Source organism: Eurosta solidaginis, chromosome 3, assembly GCF_040869045.1.
Source record: "Eurosta solidaginis isolate ZX-2024a chromosome 3, ASM4086904v1, whole genome shotgun sequence".
Classification (NCBI taxonomy): Eukaryota; Metazoa; Arthropoda; class Insecta; order Diptera; family Tephritidae; genus Eurosta; species Eurosta solidaginis.
This window is the reverse complement of record NC_090321.1, coordinates 219,044,918-219,057,840: the sequence shown is the minus strand read 5'-3', so window position 1 is coordinate 219,057,840 and position 12,923 is coordinate 219,044,918. Positions and strand designations below refer to the sequence as shown.

General features: G+C 37.0%; 1 protein-coding gene across 11 annotated transcripts in view; it reads left to right on the top strand.

Annotated features, from left to right (window-relative positions):
• The window catches only part of hig (hikaru genki), a 121,102-nt gene that overhangs the window by 55,038 nt on the left and 53,141 nt on the right, over positions 1-12,923 (top strand). The window lies entirely within an intron of this gene.

The window sequence follows — 12,923 nt, the reverse complement described above, 5'->3', positions numbered from 1 at the left end:
AGACGACAGGTGAAATTTGAAGATTCTAGCTGTTAAGTTTACGAAAAATTTCATCTTAAAAATCGACTGTATGGGATATTTATTTATTTATTCATATTATAGTCTAAAACAATCAGAAACCTCGTTACAGACTATTTACAAATGTACCTTAACTCAGAATTATTAAATGATTAAATTACTTCATTCAATAGCAGTTTGAACTTAAGTTTATTTAACGAAAAATTAATATCTACAGAATACAGCAAATTAAACTCCCTCATTGCCCTAGCAATTGGAGAATTAGAAGCATAAATCGTTCTAAATCTATCTAACCAGAAAAAATCGTGACATCGAAGGGTTCGCGATGGTACATTGAACCGTTCTTTTTATCGTTTGCTAATGGCCTCAGAGACGTTGCAAATGATAGTAATGTACTTCGAAGCTTTCACTCTAAGAAAGGACTCACATATTTTTACCAATTCCGATAATAAACCAAGTACCTACGCACCTAAATTCACATCAATTTTAAGTTTATAACTAGAACGGAGTCGAATCCCTTTAAGGTTTACACTGATGCTCATAATCCCATTTCCCTAATATCACTTAAACAGTAATTGCCTTTCATGTTTGCTTTATACCAAAATTAAGCGATCTATAAGCATGATTCATGAATCATTATCTATAAGCTTGTGGCTAATTTTTATTAGCTGGAAAATGTGCATAAAAAGTCAGATGCATCCAATAAAAGTAGAATTTAATGAAAATTGCAAAATGCCAAACGCTAAATAAAAAACATCGATTATATTTCCATGAAATGCACCAAGAATAGTGCAACGTTATAAAGTAAAAGCAAAGAACAACTCATTGGGAAGACGAAATAAAAATCATTCAAACAAAAATGCATTCGCAACTTAACCCACGCAATAGACAATAACCCATAAATCTTTGATATTCTCGCTATAATGATTGACGTTGTGCGGAATGATGGAAAATGCCAGAGGCAGTAAAAGTTATTTTTTAAAAAGTTGACGGTATGGCTTTCATGGAATAACATTTATAAACTAAAGATTTTCTCAAGCCCCATTTTAGCTTGAAAACATTTTTCCGCATTTTATTAAATCCTAACGGCTCTGGCAGATTTTGGTCTTTAATATTTAGGAAACGAATTTACTTTAACAATCTTTCCAGATCACAGATACATAAAATATATTACGGTTTGCGTTAACAAAAATGCATGGCGCTAAGCTGTGCCACCGCTACGTCGAGGGATTTCAGCGATTGTCTGACCTCACTCGCAGGAGCACAACCTACCCTTGAATAAAAAATGTCTGTGTGCCAGGACATATGGATATCCCGCGAATGTTGCGTTGATTTCGTAACACAAGTATTAGAAACTTTGGGGTTTCGCTGCGCACAAGGGATACGTGAAGATTAACATAAATTCATAAATCCATGATAATTGAATTGTTAACAGGGCACTGTCACTCAAGGGACAGATGTCTGTCAGATGGTCGAGATATATTGAATATGAAGCAGGTAGGCCACTTACAGGCTTGTATTTATTCGCGTTGGGATGGAAAACGCCTTACGCATCATAATTGCTACCGTCATCCACCCCGGGACAGCTTTCGAATTACTTCAAGGTGGCCTTCCATATTTCTCATATTTGGAGAGCCTTCTGTCGGTCATGCGTCCACGTCCCGCTTTTTTGCTAAAAGGTTGAAAGAGGTTATGCACATTTGACTCGTTTATCGTCCAATGGCCTCCTCTCCACCTATTCTATAAAGTCACTAGTTTAACGACGCTTTTCATTGGTCTTACATTGTTGTAAGCAGGCTGTCAAAACGTTTGCAAGAACGAGGCGCAAGAATCTGCGCTATGACGTATTCGAATCCCCGGTGGAAATATCCATTACCGATGCCTACCTTATCGATAAAACTATCATTGCCTCTCAGCGATTCGGTAAGTAATTGATAGCTATTAAAGACTCAACTAGAGATGTCTATTAAGGCGGAACGGCTCCTAACATAACCAAACAAAAAGTTCGTCCCCGCCTGCATTCCAATCTTCATTAAATTTCATTTACTTATCCATATCTACCTTTTTATCCATCTGCATCCTCAGCTCTACCTTCATTTTAATGCCCATTCCCATCACTTCTATCTCCATCTTTATCTTCGTGTTAATCTTTATCTTCACCTTCATCTTAATATTCATATTCATCTCTATCTCCATATCCCTTTCCGTCTCTGTTTTGATCTCCATACCTATACCCATCTCCATATCTCAATCTCAATTTCAAAGTTAGCCTCAATCTCAATGCCAACATCCGTCTCGGACTCCGTCTTTATCTCCTTTTCTCTCTATTCCTGTCACTAACTTCATCTCCATATTCGTAACGGACTCCGTCGCCATATCCATTTCAATCTAAATTTCTCTATATCTCTATCTCTGCTTTCATCCCCGTCTTCAACTTTATTTCAGTCTCAGTTTTCACATCCATTTCAATTTATACACTTACCGTTATCTTGCTCGACATAGGCCTACATTGAGGATCGAAATAAAAACTACCTAAGAGCTCAAATAGTCAGAATGTTATTTTATCACCTCAGCATAGCTATTCAAATGGGCAAATCTGAAAAATATATTCTAAGCTAGAAAATAAAATGGCGAGGTGACACAAGGTCAACAGCCATAACGTCAGTTGACTTTATGACCACTTCAAATGGCCACAAATTCAATTGAACTTTTGCCATATGAAATAGTCACAACGTCAAATTTCAAATGGTTACAATGTCAACTTAATTGACATTATGAGAGCCTGCTTTCCGCAAGGGTTGTGAAGCGAACTCACTTTTTGTCAAGTGGCCATAAGGTCAATTTTGTTTGCCTCGCACCTACTCTACGTTCACCACTGTTGAGTTATAGTTACGTTTTGTGGTTATCGGTATATCTTTGTTCAGTTGAATGAAAGGAGAATATTTTTATTTTAAATGTTCGGATACGGCGCTCTTTTTCCTATATTTTGGTTCAATTCTAGTGAAATATGTGCGGCCACCGTGGTGTGATGGTAGCGTGCTCCGCCTATCACGCCGTATGCCCTGGGTTCAACTCCCGGGCAAAGCAACATCAAAATTTTAGAAATAAGATTTTTCAATTAGAAGAAAATTTTTCTAAGCGGGGTCGCCCCTCGGCAGTGTCTGGCAAGCGCTCCGATTGTATTTCTGCCATGAAAAGCTCTCAGTGAAAACTCATCTGCCTTGCAGATGCCGTTCGGAGTCGGCATAAAACATGTAGGTCCCGTCCGGCCAATTTGTAGGGAAAAATCAAGAGGAGCACGACGCAAATTGGAAGAGAAGCTCGGCCTTAGATCTCTTCGGAGGTTATCGCGCCTTACATTTATTTTTTTTTTTCTAGTGAAATATTGGATCAAAAACTGGCCTAATGGGGTCTTCTTTGAGATAAGAAGAACTTATTCAACAAAAATTAAGATATAATTTGGAATAAAAAATCGTGTGGATTTTTATTTCCAACTAGAAGACCCAGCAGACGTTGTCCTGCCCTAAATTTGGCCTAACTGCATACATTTTAATAAGCTTTTTCCGTCTGACTCTGCCCTCGCCCCCTCTTCACATTTTCCTAATCGTTTTATTCACTCCTCCCTCCGTCTTTTTCGCTTTATCTATCTCCATCTTCGTCTCATTCTACCTCTTTCTCAATCTCCTTCTCCCTTTTCTCTTCTCTCAATTTCTTCTAATTCTTCTACATCCCTTATTGCCTGTCCCACAGGGTGGTATGTATTTTATTTTAGTCCCAGTCCCAGTCCCACTCCGAGTCTCAGTCCCAGTCCTAGTCCTAATCCCAGTCCCAGTCCGTCTCTGGATAATATATTACTCTGTACTAAAGCACTCATCAACAGCTTTCATTTGTTATCCATATTCTATAAACTCATTCTAGGGGTACTCGGGTCCACGTTTCGGCCTATATCTCACTTCACTATAATATTAAAACGAAATGCAGATTTTCGTTGCTTTTGAAATTCGTGGAACAACTAAAGATTCTCCCGAATTAAAAAAATGTCATAGTACCTCTAAATCGCGGGCCCCCTCAGAAACCCCCCGCCCACCCTCTCGGCGTGCCTGGTGATGTGCTATATTTGATATCATTCGCCATAATATATTTGATTGATAAGCAGGTTGTTTAATTAAACACCAAGCAATTACACGGAAGTATATCCGCACCATCTGAAAATATGAGTGCCACTGCGTATACGTAACATTTTATTATTATGTATAAACAAATAAAAAAAATTGAAATAAAGTAATATTGCAACAATAAACTGAGATATTACCTATCCTATCTCTCAAGTTAGATCAAACTACACACGGGGTGCAAAACAAATTCAAAATCGGTTCAGTAGTTTAGGAGTCAATCGCGCCCAAAAAAGTTGTGACACTTGTTTTTTATATACTAAGATTTTAAGAAATTTCAACCTTATATAACGCTTATTTCATATAGCCAAAAGGCTTAAGGCATCAGGACTTATATCTATTAGGAATATTAGTTGTATGGCGTATTCCTTATAATATATTATAGTACTCATTATTTTTCTGTATTTATGTATGTCATCAGTTATAAATAAAAAAAATTAATACTTGGCGCGATTTACCTCCGAGGAGATTAACGCCGAGCTTCTTTTCTGATTTGCGCCGTGCACCTTTAAATATTTCATGCAAATTGGCGGTTTTGAACCTACATGTTTTATGCCGACTACGAATGGCATCTGGAAGGCAGATGAAATTTCACTGAGAAGCTTTTCATGACAGAAATACACACGGATTGTTTCCAAAATCACTCCCGAGGGGCGACCCCGATTATCAGGTATAAGGCTTACCTGAAAGATAACGTTATGTATAAGGCTTATTCCGTTATTTGTATTTATAATCACCTATTCAAAACCTTATTTAAGTACAGATTGGTAATCATTTCTAGGTCATACGTTCGCACTACGGAACATTAAACATACTTCTTGACATTTTTTTTTTAAACAGCGAGACTACTCAGCAGTGGTTCGGCCAGCCCAAAAAGTGTATATCAGCCATGAAAATATTCTCTTCCAACAATTAATTTGCCGGATTGCAATTGAAGTCGGCGTGAAACACGTAGCTCCCGCCAATGTGTGGGAAAGATAAAAAAGCAGTACACCGAAAACTGGAAATAGAACTGCTCAGGCAGCGAGAAATATAGAATTTACACTGCTAATAGGATTTTTGGAAGGACAAAAAGTAGCTTTACTTATTGAAACTAATTTATCGACGTTCTCATTTTTTAAATAAAAGAAAATCTAATTTCTTTAAAAATTTTACGATCATTTATAGGCTTTAGTTATAATTTATTTATCATGTTTAAGTTTAGGCACCATTTACTTTTTTATTTTTCTTTACCACAAGGATAAGACGTATTTGTGCCATAAATAAGCCTAAAATAAGGCGTTATTATAAGGCGTATGATGTACTGTAGGTATTAACCTTATTTAAAGGTTTGTCGGTCAGGAGCAAAACCAGTGATCCTCATGGCTTACAATCGCTTATGCCATTTTTGCTGGGTGTTTGTATGTATGTACATATTTACCAATAGGTAAATGGGCGCATAGGGAGTAAAGTAAATCGAATGAGCAAAAAGACACAATTGGATTCTTGCTGCTGCGGGCAACTAGCCTTTTTGCCACTCTTGTTGTAGTTGTAATAAATCATTGCAACAAATAAAGTAAATCTAAGCAAAATATACAATTATGTATATGTACCTTCAAAAAGCTTTTTATTAGACCGTTAAACATTTTTTGTTTTTGTTTTAAATAGCTGGATGTACCTAGAATAAAAAATAAAAATAAAACATTTTTTGTCTTTACACCAATAAATCGAAAAGATGCAGACAATAATACTTTATGTTTCTATACTTTTTCTTTTTAATATGCATATGTAAAGCTAATAGGCCGAATGACACCCAGCGACGCCAGATTGTGCGAAATTACCCTCTTTGAAGGATATTCCACTATAAAATTTAATCAAAGGAAAAAGGAAAGGAAAATGCAAAACTACTTATGTATGAAAAGCTGATCATAACGCAGCTAAAACTAAACACCCTTACTGTAAAATGATTCGTTGATTTGGATTGGTAGTATACCCTGACTAAATTTCATTAAATACCTTTGTATTTCTGGAACCCCAGGAGACAGTTGTCATTATTTCTTTTGCTTGTTCTGTCATTTTGATTTTGCATAACACAACAAATGTTGTGATAAAAAACACTTAGGCAATTAACAAGGTCTCCCATTTTCGCCGTATGTGGTATGCTTCAGTCAAATGTTATATTGAAAATCATGGAAACAACTAAGATCTAAAAATTTTACAAGAATACAACACTCTTGTGAATTAACCAACTATTTTTTTCAGAAGACATAATTTGGAATATTTGATCACAGTTTTATGCCCGCTGCAAAGAAAAATCGTATCTAAGGAAGTTATGTGGACGAAGAAAAGTAAAGTGGCTGGTTGGAATCGTAAAATTCATCGCTTCAATTCAAATACATTTGATATTCAGGATTCCCTTTTTGCCCATCAACAACTAGGGCAAAAATGAACGCATTAGCCGATTTCATTGGGCCACTTGAGGGCAGGGCGCTGCCACAACAAAAGGAGTAAATACTTTAATCCTTATGGGAATTTAATGCGGTTTTTTATTCAAGATGTGGGAAATGAGGGATATTTTTTTAGTTTCTGTGTGTAATTTCAAAGAGTTTATCTGGCATCACTAATGGCACCATATGTAAGAACTTTGCATCAGACACGGCTGGCGGCAAGACACAAATATTCACATTGTGAAAAAAAAATCGAGACAGTCTAATGTATATAAAATATTAATGCATTATTTATGCATTTATTATGCGTCGCATATTGGCCAACAAGACAACATGATTTATGCGTCCAGTGACCAGACAGAGTAACTAGGAGTAATTCTGCTGCCGACAAACTGCAAATTTGCATTGCAATTCTCACTTTACGTACCATTTGTCGAAATATGGCAATGAAAAAAAAAAATATATATACATTTGCATACATTGTGTTATCTTTTGTAATTTTTTTTACCAATTATTTTCTTCTATACAACGAATTCTTAAGATATCCTCAAACAATGAGAATGTCTTCTAAATACTTTTCTGGAGGATTACAAATAAATTGGGATTTTAGATGTTTGGAAAAGTGCGGTTATATGGATTATATATATAACATACCAGAAGTGCCACTCCACTTTTTTAACATACAAAATTTTCTCGTGTTTGTTTTTGAGAAGCTATTGTTAAAATTTAAAATTCGTCAGTATTATGACTCTGTTTGAGGACATATTTGTTTAAAGGAGGTGTGAACAGGCTCGTAATAGTTTTCGGAATTATTTTGACACTATTTTGGACCATTTCGGGAATGTATTCGGGATTATTTCGAAACTATTTAAAAATTTATTTAAGAATGATATAGGGACTACTTTGGGACCATTTTAAAAATGTTTTATTGACGCTCTTCGACTGTTTTGGGTTGATTTCGGAATTTCGTAGGATAATTTTTGAACTCCAGCATAATTTGGGAATATTTCTCAATTGATTTGGGGAATTTCGACTATTTGGGGTTTCAAGAATGATCTAATTATTTTAGAATCATTTTGAGAATGTTTGGAATCATTTTGGGACTACTCCGGAATTAACTGAGACTGTTTCGTGATAGGTTTAAAATTGTTTCAGAGCTCATTTCGGGACCATGCGGGATTAAAAAAAAAATTGTCGGGATGTTTCAAGACCTAGTTTACATATAACAAAATTACCTTCATGTTCGTACTTAACTCCTAATCTTTAATTATATAAATAGATTTCCCATTTAAAATTTATTCCTTCGATAATTGGCAATTATGAACAAATTTTAGAGATACAGATTTGTTTTTAATTGGTTTTATTTAGCTTGACTTGACAGGCCGGGCGACCCGATGACAAAGCAATAATAAGAAGAAAAACTCCAATGAATAGAAAGAGACCTATGAAAAAAATAGGTGATAGGTGGCGCAAGGATCGAGATATTAAAAAAAAACGTATTTGTGGTCCGATTCGGGCCATATCTGGAACACATAATATATACATGAATAGAAAGCGACCTATGATGTCCGATTTGGCTCATATTTGGAACAAGTGACATCAAAATATTTTGGAGTTCGAGGAGGGACAAGCATATGTGACGCAGAGTCGAGTAAAGTCTTTGGAAGGATTATGTATTGAGGACTTAGATTGTAACAAATTGTCAGGAAAGAGTCATAATGAGTCATTAAATGAAATAAATAGAATAAGAAATAATAGGCAATTAAATAAAGACTAAAAACTTGAAAATAAAATAATTACAAAAAAATTTTTAAGTTAAACGGTTTTATTGAAAACAATACTTACATGAAGTTATAATAATACAAAAAGCTAGAAAATAATTACGTAGGTCCTAGGTACTAGCCATCACTCTCCTCATCAATCTAGGGCGTTGATCAGACAATTAAATAAAAGCGTTGGACGCGTCAAATTTCTATTGATAGTCACATATAAAAGACCAACTTAACCTTAATCAGGTTATGCTACGCCTCACATTTTCAGAAATTTCACGCGCCCAACGCTTTTATTTAATTATCTGATCAACGCCCTAGATTGATGAGAAGTGTGATGACTAGTACCTAGGACCTACATAATTATTTTCTAGCTTTTAATATTATTATTACTTCATGTAAGTATAGTTTTCAATAGAAGTGTTTAACTTAAAATTTGTATACCTTTCATGAACATGAAATGGTATATTAACTTTGGTCCGATGTCTGTAACGTTGAGAAATATAGAATATATAGAATCACCATTAAGTATACCGAATTGATCAGGGCGACGAACTGAGTTGATATAGCCATGTCCGTCCGTCTGTATGTTTGAACGCAAACTAGTCTCTCAAATGTTGAGATATCTCAATGAAATTTGGCACAAGGATGTATTTTTGTATTATATTAGACATTTGTCGGATCCGGTAGGATCCGACCACTATAACATATATCTCCCATACAACCGATTGTTCAGATAAAACGACTTTGGTCATTCCTGCCGCAATTTAGAGAGTATAAACGTGAAACACGGTGATATATATTCTAATATATCATAGAAGATATCCTGAAAAAAACACTTTGATCGGAGCTATATATAGTTATATCCCATACAACCGATCGTTCAGATAGAAAGATTTTTGGCAATTTCTCCCTTAATTTCCAATATAAATAAAAAAAAAATAAATAAATGTAAGGCGCGATAACCTCCGAAGAGATCTAAGGCCGAGCTTCTCTTCCAATTTGCGTCGTGCTCCTCTTGATTTTTCCCTACAAATTGGCCGGACGGGACCTACATGTTTTATGCCGACTCCGAACGGCATCTGCAAGGCAGATGAGTTTTCACTGAGAGCTTTTCATGGCAGAAATACAATCGGAGCGCTTGCCAGACACTGCCGAGGGGCGACCCCGCTTAGAAAAATTTTCTTCTAATTGAAAAATCTTATTTCTAAAATTTTGATGTTGCTTTGCCCGGGAGTTGAACCCAGGGCATACGGTGTGATAGGCGGAGCACGCTACCATCACACCACGGTGGCCGCCACCAATATAAAAACGTTAAACTTGGTGATATTTATTCTAATATATCGTAGAAGATTTCATGAAAAAATCATTTTGATCGGATATATATATAATACTAGCAGACCCAGCAGACGTTGTTCTGCCCTAAATTTGGCCTATCTGTATACATTTTAATAAGCTTTTTCCGTCTAACTCTGCCCTACCCCTCTACACTTTTTCCCAATCTTTTTATTCACTCCTCCCTCCGTCTTTTTCGCTTCATCTCCATCTTCGTCTCATTCTATCTCTTTCTCAGTCTCCTTCTCTCTTTTCTCTTCTCTCAAGTTTTTCTCCTTCTTCTTCATCTCTTATTGCCAGTCCCAGAGGGTGGTATGTATTTTTTTCCAGTCCCATTCCGAGTCTCAGTCCCAGTTCCACTCCGAGTCTCAGTCTCAGTCCCAGTCCTAGTCCTAATCCCAGTCCCAGTCTTAATCCCAGTCCCCAGAGACGGTCTCTGGTATACTTCCCGGAAAAAAAGCATTGTAAATACTAATATAGGCAAATTTATATACGAAATTTCGGGCAAATCGAATAGGACGTATGTAAATAGGTATGTGTGTATTATTAATTATTGTCTTTATTTCGGCTTCGCATGCATATTTATCAGTTTTGCCAGATTGATGCGATTAAATCGAATATCACAATGAACTTTAGAGCTCTCAGCAACAGCTTTCATTTGATATCCATAATACACACGCATTCTAGGTGTATCCGGGTCCACGTTTTGGGCTATATCTCGAAACTCTAGCCTTCCAGTTGTATGAAAATTATCCTGTACTATAGCACTCATCAACAGCTTTCATTTGACATCCATATTGTATAAGCACATTCTAGGGGTACCCGGGTCCACGTTTTGGGCTATATCTCGAGACTCTAGCCTCCCAGTTCTATGAGAATTATCCTGTACTATAGCACTCATCAATAGATTTCATTCGATATCCATATTGTATAAACACATTCTAGGGGTACCCGGGTCCACGTTTTGGGCTATGTCTCGAGACTCTAGCCTCCCAGTTGTATGAAAATTTTCCTGTACTATAGCACTCATCAACAGCTTTCATTTGATATCCATATTGTATAAACACATTCTAGAGGTACCTGAGTCCACGTTTTGATCTCAAGACCCTAGATACGTAGCGAAAAGAAAGGTAGACGTTGGCCGATTCTCAGACCTACCCAATATGCTCACAAAATTTCATGAGAATCGGTTCAGCCGTTTCGGAGGAGTTAAGCCTCTAAAACCGTGACAGAAAAACCGATCGTTCAGATAAAAAGATTTTTTTCCATTTCTCCCTTAGTTTCAATATAAAATCGTGAACCTTGGTGATATATATTCTAATATATCATAGAAGATTTCCTGTAAAAATCATTTCGATCGGAGCTATATATAATATATATCCCATACAACCGATCGTTCAGATAAGGGGGTTTTTTGCCATTTTTTATTTTATATTTATCTTAAAAATCATTTAGGTATGTACATCTGTTCACTATATATTTCTTATCTTATACATCCGATTATTTGGAGATTACGAACGGGATAAGATTATTGTTCAGCCCCATTCATGAAAGGTATGAAGTCATCGGCACAGCCGAAGACAGTCCCGTCCTCACTTGTTTTTTAATTATTTTATTCATAGAAACAGAACCACCTCTAGAGGGTAATCTCTAGCTGGAAGCACAAAATAAAAGAGAAACGTGAAAATTTTACAGCTAATAATCTTGTTGCTGGGGATTATGTTCCATCCGTAGATAATCTATTGAGGATTTATTGTAGATAAGTGCGTGTGTAAACGTGGTCTAAGATAGCTTTGGTGTGGCTTTCCGGATTCTTTCGGGATTTTTTGACATCACTTTGAGACTAGTTTAGAAAACAATTGAACTGAATCGAGATGTTTTCGGAATTGTTTTACGAACCTTAAAGAGGCTATTTTAAGACTGTTTTAATGATGATATTTTCAAGTTTATTTCTGGGACTATTTCAGAACTATTTCCGGAATTTTTAAAATTGTTTTCGGTACTAGTTCCGAAATGCTTTTAGAATTACATTGGAAACATTTCGGGCCTACTTCTGGGGTTATTGTTCCCCTGAGAAACTTTTTTTCATATCTTTATAAAAAATATACTTAGCGCGATACAAGAGATTTTGGCCTGGCTTTTATTACGATTTGCGTAGTGATACTTTTTATATTTTTCATACAAGTTGCAGGGACGGGGCCTATATGCTATTAGCCGACACCGAACGACATCTGTAAAGCAGACGAATTTTCGCTGAGAAGTGTTTAAATAAGGTAAAATTGCGGCTGCATGCTCGCCAAAGCGCAGTCGGTGCTGTAGTGCCATCAACGTGGATGCTTAATATTACCGGCAATGGCCACATCCATGTAGTGAATAAGGTCGCCGAAGACTTGGTGGATGATAGGGCTTAGGTATGTGCGGCAACAAGGCTAGAAATATTAGGAAGTTCGTACATAACTTTTCATTTTACAGCAAATATCATCAATGAGTGGGCCAGAACCTGTTGTCATCGACATACACAGTGCACCGGCTCTGATCGGTATCAGTGGCACTCTCAGAACAACGCCTACCTTGGCACTGAACGTCAGGCTGGACATACGTATATCCAGTAGATATTGCGGGAAGGACGGTCGCGGCAAAATCGTTGGTCAGGCTTCGGGATATGGGCTATGGGCTTTCTGACTTCGAACACTCTAGCCTTCTTACCAGTTTCGACTTTATCCCGGACAGAACCGACTATTGTATGCCGATAACTGCTCCCTATACAACCTTCACCCCAGTCATTCCACCGAGAGGGGAGTGGGGAAGATGAATTATCTGTGGCATGGGACCGGTTAACTTGTTCACGGATGGGTCGAAGCTGGACGGGAAGGTTGGTGGGTCTTTTGTCAAGAGCTAAATGTAAGCCGCAAGTGTATTCCAAACGGAAGTTGCTGCGATTAAGGATGCGGTGGATGAAATGCTATCCAGTGCTACTACGGTTAGGGAATTTAACATCTAATCTGATAGCTAAGCGGCTATCAAGGCCTTGAGCTCACCTACAATGCGATCGGGGGTGGTCTGGGAGTACCTGACCTCGCTTCCGATTGCATCGAATTATTTTACAATTAAGATTATCTGGGTCCCGGCCATAGTGATATCCCGGGTAACTGTCAAGCGGATCTCTTAGCCCGCATCGGTACAACTGAACCGGATGAAGATGG